Consider the following 7358-nt stretch of genomic DNA (forward strand, 5'->3'; position numbering starts at 1 on the left):
CATTCTTACAAACACCATATACAAACGAAAGTTGTAATTATGCTTCAGTTCAGTGCTACCAAGTCTCCATTTGTAAAACATTTTGGCCTTAAGGCCTTTTTTTTTGGCTTTTGTTGGAACTCAGATTTTCTGTTGTGCTGCCAGAGTATCATGCTCAGATGTACTCAACTGCTCAGTGTGTTCATGTGTGCATTGGCTTGTGTGGGAGAGCAAGCGGGTGGAAAAGGATAAATTTACAGGAAAGAAAAAAAAATAGAATAGTCTCTCCTGCCATATTGCTGTCGTGAGATACTATACTTGGGGTCACTCGTATAATAAAACAGTTTTTTTACTCAATGTGATGAGTCTTTGTCAATGAGTACGTGTGAGATGAAGAAGAAGAGGTTCAAGGAGGCCTGCAGCACTCAAGGGGAGACAGCAGGGGCTAGAAGGAGCCTGGCAGTCACGGTGGGCTGGAATTCAGTACAGGCTGGTTTGCGTTTTTCCAGGCAGTTTTATTACTTCTTATGCTACAGATCACACGCTGCTGGGGTGAGACTGATACTATTTCCCCAACAGGCTAACGTAAATCTCCTGTCACATATACAGCCACTTACACCGGGCTTTGTCTTCAGTGGCCTTGTTTTGGTTTTGTGAGGTTTTTCACAGTGAAAACTTAATTAATGTGGTAGCTACATGCCTGTAAAACCTGACAAGCTGCAGTGAGGTTGCCAGAGGAGGTCAGCGCTCTGCTGCTGCTTTTGGTCGGCCTCACCTGGTTTACCTCGCAATAAAAGTGCCGTGACTTGCTTCCCTGCTGGTTTTAAAACAAGATAACTGATACGCACTAGCTAGGCCACAGCAAAACACACTTCATCGGTCAGTCATTAGCCTGGATGTGTTTGTCTTTGAAAGGTGACAGCAACAAACCTCACATATCTATTTAAGGGGTTGCTCATGGCGTTTATGCGTCCAAATCAGACCAGACGACATTCCTCTCTGCTAAATCCAAGCTTAGTCTACTGTAGAAAGAAAATGGTAGTTAATATTTGTTTTTACAAAAGTCTTACTTACTTAGAAACAACCTTATTTTATGTAAGATACTAAACACGTAAGCCATCTGTGAAAAGTATGTAGTATATAAACACATATGAAATAGTTAGTCTACAGTATTTGAGAAGGGATATATTTTTCAAAAGATGAATCGTTACGGTTCACCTGTTGCAAAAATTAAGCTAATACTTAATGCAAATTATTTTGCACCTTTCTAATGAGATGTGTTTGAAATGCAAAGTAGTAAAAATGTTGAGAGTTTTTCAAAGTGCATGAGGCTTCCATAATGACTTTGAACCAGCCTTTGTCAGCCCGTCCATTCTCCCTAGTAATTCCCAAACCCGTTGGTCAAATCCGAATTAAAGGGGTAGTTATCTCCAGAATTACATGTTTTCATAAGTGTCATGAAACTGGGGCCAGGTACTGGAGAGTAACCTTGCCTGTACTCCCTGTACAGCAAAAGCTGCAGTGTGAGCTCGCCCTTTATTAGTCACAGGAGAATCCACATGGATGAGAGTGGCTTTTTTCCCTCAGGGTGGAAAAAGCTGCAGTCAAAATTCACACATCATTAGACACTGGATAATCTGAGCATGAGGCTCCGATCCATAGACCTCATTAGTTCCCTTTCATTATTAAATTATTAACAGTTTCTCTGACAAAGCAGAACGAAGCAGCTGCCTTTGGACAGATACAGAAGAGTACAATTTATACTGAACCTTATGCAGGACATTCAGATATTACATTTCTTAATAGTCTTGGTGCTCGCATTTGAATGTTCAGTACATTTCTAACGTCAGAGTAGCTAACTCAGGATTCTGGGATGATGCAGAAACTTCTGCAAATGTCCAAAGGAATCACACATGGTCTCTTTCCTGAGGTCAAAGCTCAGCCAGAGCTGAAATTTGCAAGGGATCTCAAGGAGAGCTTCTGCCACAGCTCCAAGAGTAGAAGCCTGAAGAAGGAAAATGTAGGCTTGTTCCCAAATGGGGCAGATGATGTAGTAACAATGGGAACACATTAGGCTGTGGAGTGCAGAGCCGTCTTTGCCTCAGGCCTACCAACAGGGTCTCCCAGCTCTCTGTGCTCCAGATTCAAGAAAGAGAACTACCAGCAATGGGTGAGGATCACGTCAGGGATTACATGGGAGAGCTCAACCCATAAACATGCATGGGATCAACTGAACTGCATCCGAGGGTACTGAGGGAGCTGGCTGGTGACAGTGCAAGGGCACACCATGGAGACTGGGAGAGGTCCCCAATGACTGGAGAAAGGCAAATGTTTTGCCCATCTTGAAAAATAAGCCCAAAGGGATACTGTTGGCTGCTCAGCCTCACTGCAGCCCATGTGGAAATCCTTGTCCTCTTGGAACACTTTTCTGGGCACGGGAAGGAGAAGGTAACCAGGAACAGCCAGCATGGATATACCGAGGGTGAATGACACCTCACCGACCTGATTGCCTTCTGTAATAAAACAATTGGGTTTGTAGATGAAGGAAGAGCAGCCGTTATCATTTACGTTGACTTTTGCGAGGCTTTTGACACTATCTACCACAATCTTGGATCCAAATTAGGGCATTGTGGTCTGGATGGATGGACCACATGGGTAAAAACTTGTTCGCGTGACAGGGCTCAGAGGAGATGACAGAGTGCCCTCTCATCAAGTTTGAAGATGACAGCAAATTGGTGGGACTAGTTAAGACGGTCAAGGGTAGAGCTGCTGTTCAGAGGGACTCAAGCTGAAGAAATGGGGTGACAAGAACCTCATGAAATTCAATCTGGACAAATGGTATCTGGGACAGACTAACACCCTGCTGGGCACTGGGGTGGGGAGCAGCTCTGCAGAGAAGGACCTGAGGTCCTGGGGGAGAGCAGGCTGAGCCCGAGCCAGCAATGAAGGCTAACAGCACCCTGGGCTGTGTCATCAGGAGCACAGCCAGGAGATGGGGGAAGTGATGACCATCCCCTACTCAGCACTCAGGCCACATCTGGAATACTCTGCTTTTCCGTCACCGCATAGTTGCTCCACTGTGCTGCAGGTCTTTCCAAAAGGTCTCTCCTTCCTCCAGGAAGGAAGAGGGGCGAAGACACCCACCCACAGCCTGTACCAGGGGAGAAGGGACACCAGGCAAGGCCAGGGGTGCTCTAGTGCTGCGGAGGAAGGTGGTGTGTGCTTCCTGCTGTGGGTGGAGAGCAGCATTTCCCACTGGTGCCAAGGACAATTAGAGAGTTACTGCCCACAGTGAATGAAGCACATATCGTGTCTCCTAACCCCTCTCTTGCCTTTTTAGTCGAAGCAGCCAATCCAGCTGGTGACACAAATAGCAGAGGCAGTGATGCAGGGGACAGGGGTCCCTTGTACTGACAGGAAACCTGACTTACCCCAGGCAAGAGGGACAAAAATATCAGACTGACGCCCAGCGTGCAGCTTCTCCAAGTCCTGGTTAGCACAGACGCAATGCAGAAACGTCGCCTTTCCTGTGATACCCTTGTCCCTGCGATACATCTAGTTCTGGTGAGCTGACAACACAGTCCACAAGCTACCGCTTCAGTCAGAAAGGAACAGGACATTAAAAGAACACTAGGCATGGAAATGATGAGTGAAGTCAGGTGTGATGTGGCCTCCTAATGCCTGAGTTTGAAAGGATAAAATGTGTGAATCTGGAAGGGAATGTAGGGGCACAAGGTCTGTGGACATGCCTTTAGTGTTTTAGGTGATAAACTAATTAAACATAGCAAAGTTAGGAGTGGTTCTAGGGCTGATGATTTGCATTCCTTTTCACTTATGGTTTGGGGATTGGCCCAGGTTATTTAGGGATTCCCAGTAACTCTTCTAGAAGAGAGGCAGGGTAGGAAAAAGTGAGTCAGTTTCAGAAAAAAAAAAATTAATTAGTGCTAACGTGTTACTTTATAGCAGTCATGAGTTTAACTCAGAAGTACTTTCTGTCTTTCTCTATTCTGGGAAAGGTTGGGAGGCCTTTCTGTGGGACAAGGTGCCAGATTTCCTCATGCAGGTGTCAACACTGGGTGGGGAAGTCTTTGCCCGAACTGGATTCTTAAAATCCTCCATCACCTTGCCAGGGTAGAAGAATAAAGAATGCAGCATTGACCTGGGAGGAAGAAGGGAAGGTGGGGTTTAGAAAAACTGTCTTTCTGAAGAACAAATCTGTGGTGAGAGACTTTCCAAAAATAAATGGTAGAAAGGATTCTTTCAATTTCTCTATGAAATATTGGGTTTGAGTAGACTAAACTGTAGAAAATCGGTCATATGTTTCCTGCTGCAGGAAAAAGTACACAAGTAATTTCTGTTGAAATCAAAATTAGAATTCTGATCATGTGACAGATTACTCAACCCCAGTGTTTGCTGCTGAAGCATAAGTGCTAATGGCTAGGATATGACCTATATTCCACCGTGCCACTGTAATGGATGAAATAAGACCATCATGTCCTGAAAAGCAAATATTTAAAAGCTTTTTACAGTATTATCATTGTTACTGATTTTTAGGTATGTTCAAACACATTACCTAATGAAGGGTCCGTAGGAATACATACCCCTGATTTAACAGCAATAGTTCCTTCCATGCACTTAGAAGAAAACTTAATTGCATCCAGTGGACTGCAGAAAATAACAAGATACAACATGGAGACCTGTAGCTGAAGACCTATAAAGCCATATCTCAAGAATGTAATGATGCAGTTTTAAAAATAAGCAATTTCTTGGAAGGAAAGCTTGGGAATTGCACCTTTGAGGGCAATTTTAGTCCTGGAACAGCAGTAATCATGTTTTACACAGCAAAAATGTGTTTCTCTAGAATAACTGATGTCCACCTAGAAGGACAGTGTTGCCATTTTTACAAGTGCAACATTTTAGTCTTGAAATGAAACATTTCAAAAATTCTTGTCAACAAAGGTTTTTGTTGTTGTTGTTTGATATATTTTTTGTTAATTATTCTGGAGAATGCTGTACTAAACATCTACACATCTGCATGTGGTGTTGCAGCAAATGCAGTGAAAATGACCTCTGCCAGAGCAGTAAAAGCCAATGGTTAAAGCTGTGTGGCTAAATACACCCCCTGGAACGAAGAGTGAAGGGCAGAGCAGCTTTTCAGGGTTAACAGATTTTAAGCTGCACGTTCCCAAGAATTCACATCTCCAGCCCTGGCCGGCGCTTCCCTACCAGCGCTGCGGAAATTGGATCCACCTACACCTCATCTCCAATCTGGCCTGTGCCTTAAAGCCCAGGAGACAGTCCTTCTATTTTGTTGAGGTTTTTTCCTTTCTCTCAGCCTCAATTTCTGTACTCTGTCTTCCTTTTCTTTAGGTGGCCTGAGAAGAATGCTGTGTGTTTAATTTATCGGACTTCTGATTTACAAAGCCACTAGCAGATGCATAGAATTTCTCAGTTCTCAGTTCTCAGTGGAAAGAAAAAAAAATGCAGTTTCCTTATAATGACTTTGTTTTTTGTGTGCCAGAAATCAAGGTCTCTGGGAGACATGAAGAAAGGAAAGAACCATTTTCACGGCAAATGTATCTTAGAAAAGAGAAGAAATAGAAATGAGACTTCAAAAACTTTTGGTTCATAAGATCTGTCACATAATGTAATGGTTGGAAACTCAATGCAAAATAACTATGCTCATACAATGCATTATTATTTGAACAACAACATTTTAGACAATTTTCATACTGTTACAGGCAGCTTGGATATTTTCTTTAACATTCTTCCCTTTTTACAAAGAGGAACAATGTTGGAGCCACACTTTTAAAAAAAATCTCCAGGTTTAACTCCAAATGAAAGTCAATCCCAAACATAATTGAATGCAGAACTTTAAATTCCATTTAAACAATTACATTCTCTTGCTTAGCTGCTGGTAAATAACATTTGTTGTCCATTTACAACTAGAATATTAAAAAAAAAAAAAAGAAATAGGATGTCCTGGTTCCTAATTAGAACATTAATGTGGAAGGGTTGTGAGTCCTCAAGATAAATGCATGGATTTCTCTGTGTTCCTGCAGTAACTATTTTATAGCTGAGATGGATTTGTCACTGCCATCTCTGTAACTACGTCAACGTTTTCTTGAAGTCCTACCAAGCCTGTTCCTGCAAACAATCTGAGAATCAAAGGGACCAGATTCTTTGAGGGCTGAAACCGAGAAAGTTATGTCATGAAGCCACTGTTGTGCTTGTTCTCTGTTCCAGAGAAAGACCAGGGTTAGTCTTTCTTCAGACCCACAGCAGGAAAATGCATGCTGCTTCAACTCCCTTCACTCCACCAGCCTGAGGACTGGAAATTCAAGGGGAAAAAAAAAGGGTTGAGGCTTTTTTTCTCTCTGTTTGATCACTGCCTGCAAAGCAGTATTTGGCCCATGGTACTATAACCACATTCATTGTAGGACTATTTTAGAAAACAATCGAGACTGTTTATTTAATACTACTATAATGTATAAATGAGTCTATATTACTCACAGTGAACATATGCTTTCCTGTATTTTAGTCTCATGTCAATGCAACCCCATTTTTATAAATCAAACCGAGGATTTGACAGACTGCTTCAGTCACATCTTGCTCACTGCTCCCACTATTCACTGTAACACACACAATGTGCCATTTGTAACATGAACAAACTCCAACAGATGATTTTTCTTCTCTGAGCAGCTGAATGTGTCTTGGTGTAACATCAAAGATGTCTTACCTCTTTTGCTTTGACTAACAAACTTGCTAGGTAGCTTATGTAATATTTGTGACATTATAGCAGATTGTTAAAAATGTATTTAAAACAGTTATAATTCACTAATACTCAAGATCTTCAAAAGGCACTGTACAATCTTATCAGCAAGAACTAAATACTCTACTTGAGAAATAAGAGGCACATTCTTTGTCTGTTGTATGAACAAAGAATGGGTGGAGACATTTCTCAAACAGTCACACATTTTAAATGTTTCCTGATGGTTTTACGCAGGAGAGTATAAATTCCTGCAGTGAAGTATATTTCATAATGGAGCAAAATAAAAGCTACCTAAATGTAAGCTTTTGTGACCGGTAATACATTTGGTCATAATATCTTTTTGTTCATGTCCATAAAATATAATTGGAGTGCAGCCTGGAGAAGATTTCTTAAAGACACAATTTCTTAACGTTTGTTTTAAATTACTCATTGCATTTTTTAGGTTTTTTACCGCTTGTTTTTAAATTACCGATCTGTTTGTTTTTATCACATGTCAAGGAAACGCAAGCATGTACATGTAATAAAACTGTTATGATACTTGTTTGTGTGCTTTGCATGCGAGCTGACTAGGCAGGCAATTATGCTAATCTAGCTGCCAAATGTATTT

The sequence above is a fragment of the Caloenas nicobarica genome, chromosome 2, assembly GCF_036013445.1.
Source record: "Caloenas nicobarica isolate bCalNic1 chromosome 2, bCalNic1.hap1, whole genome shotgun sequence".
Taxonomy (NCBI): domain Eukaryota; kingdom Metazoa; phylum Chordata; class Aves; order Columbiformes; family Columbidae; genus Caloenas; species Caloenas nicobarica.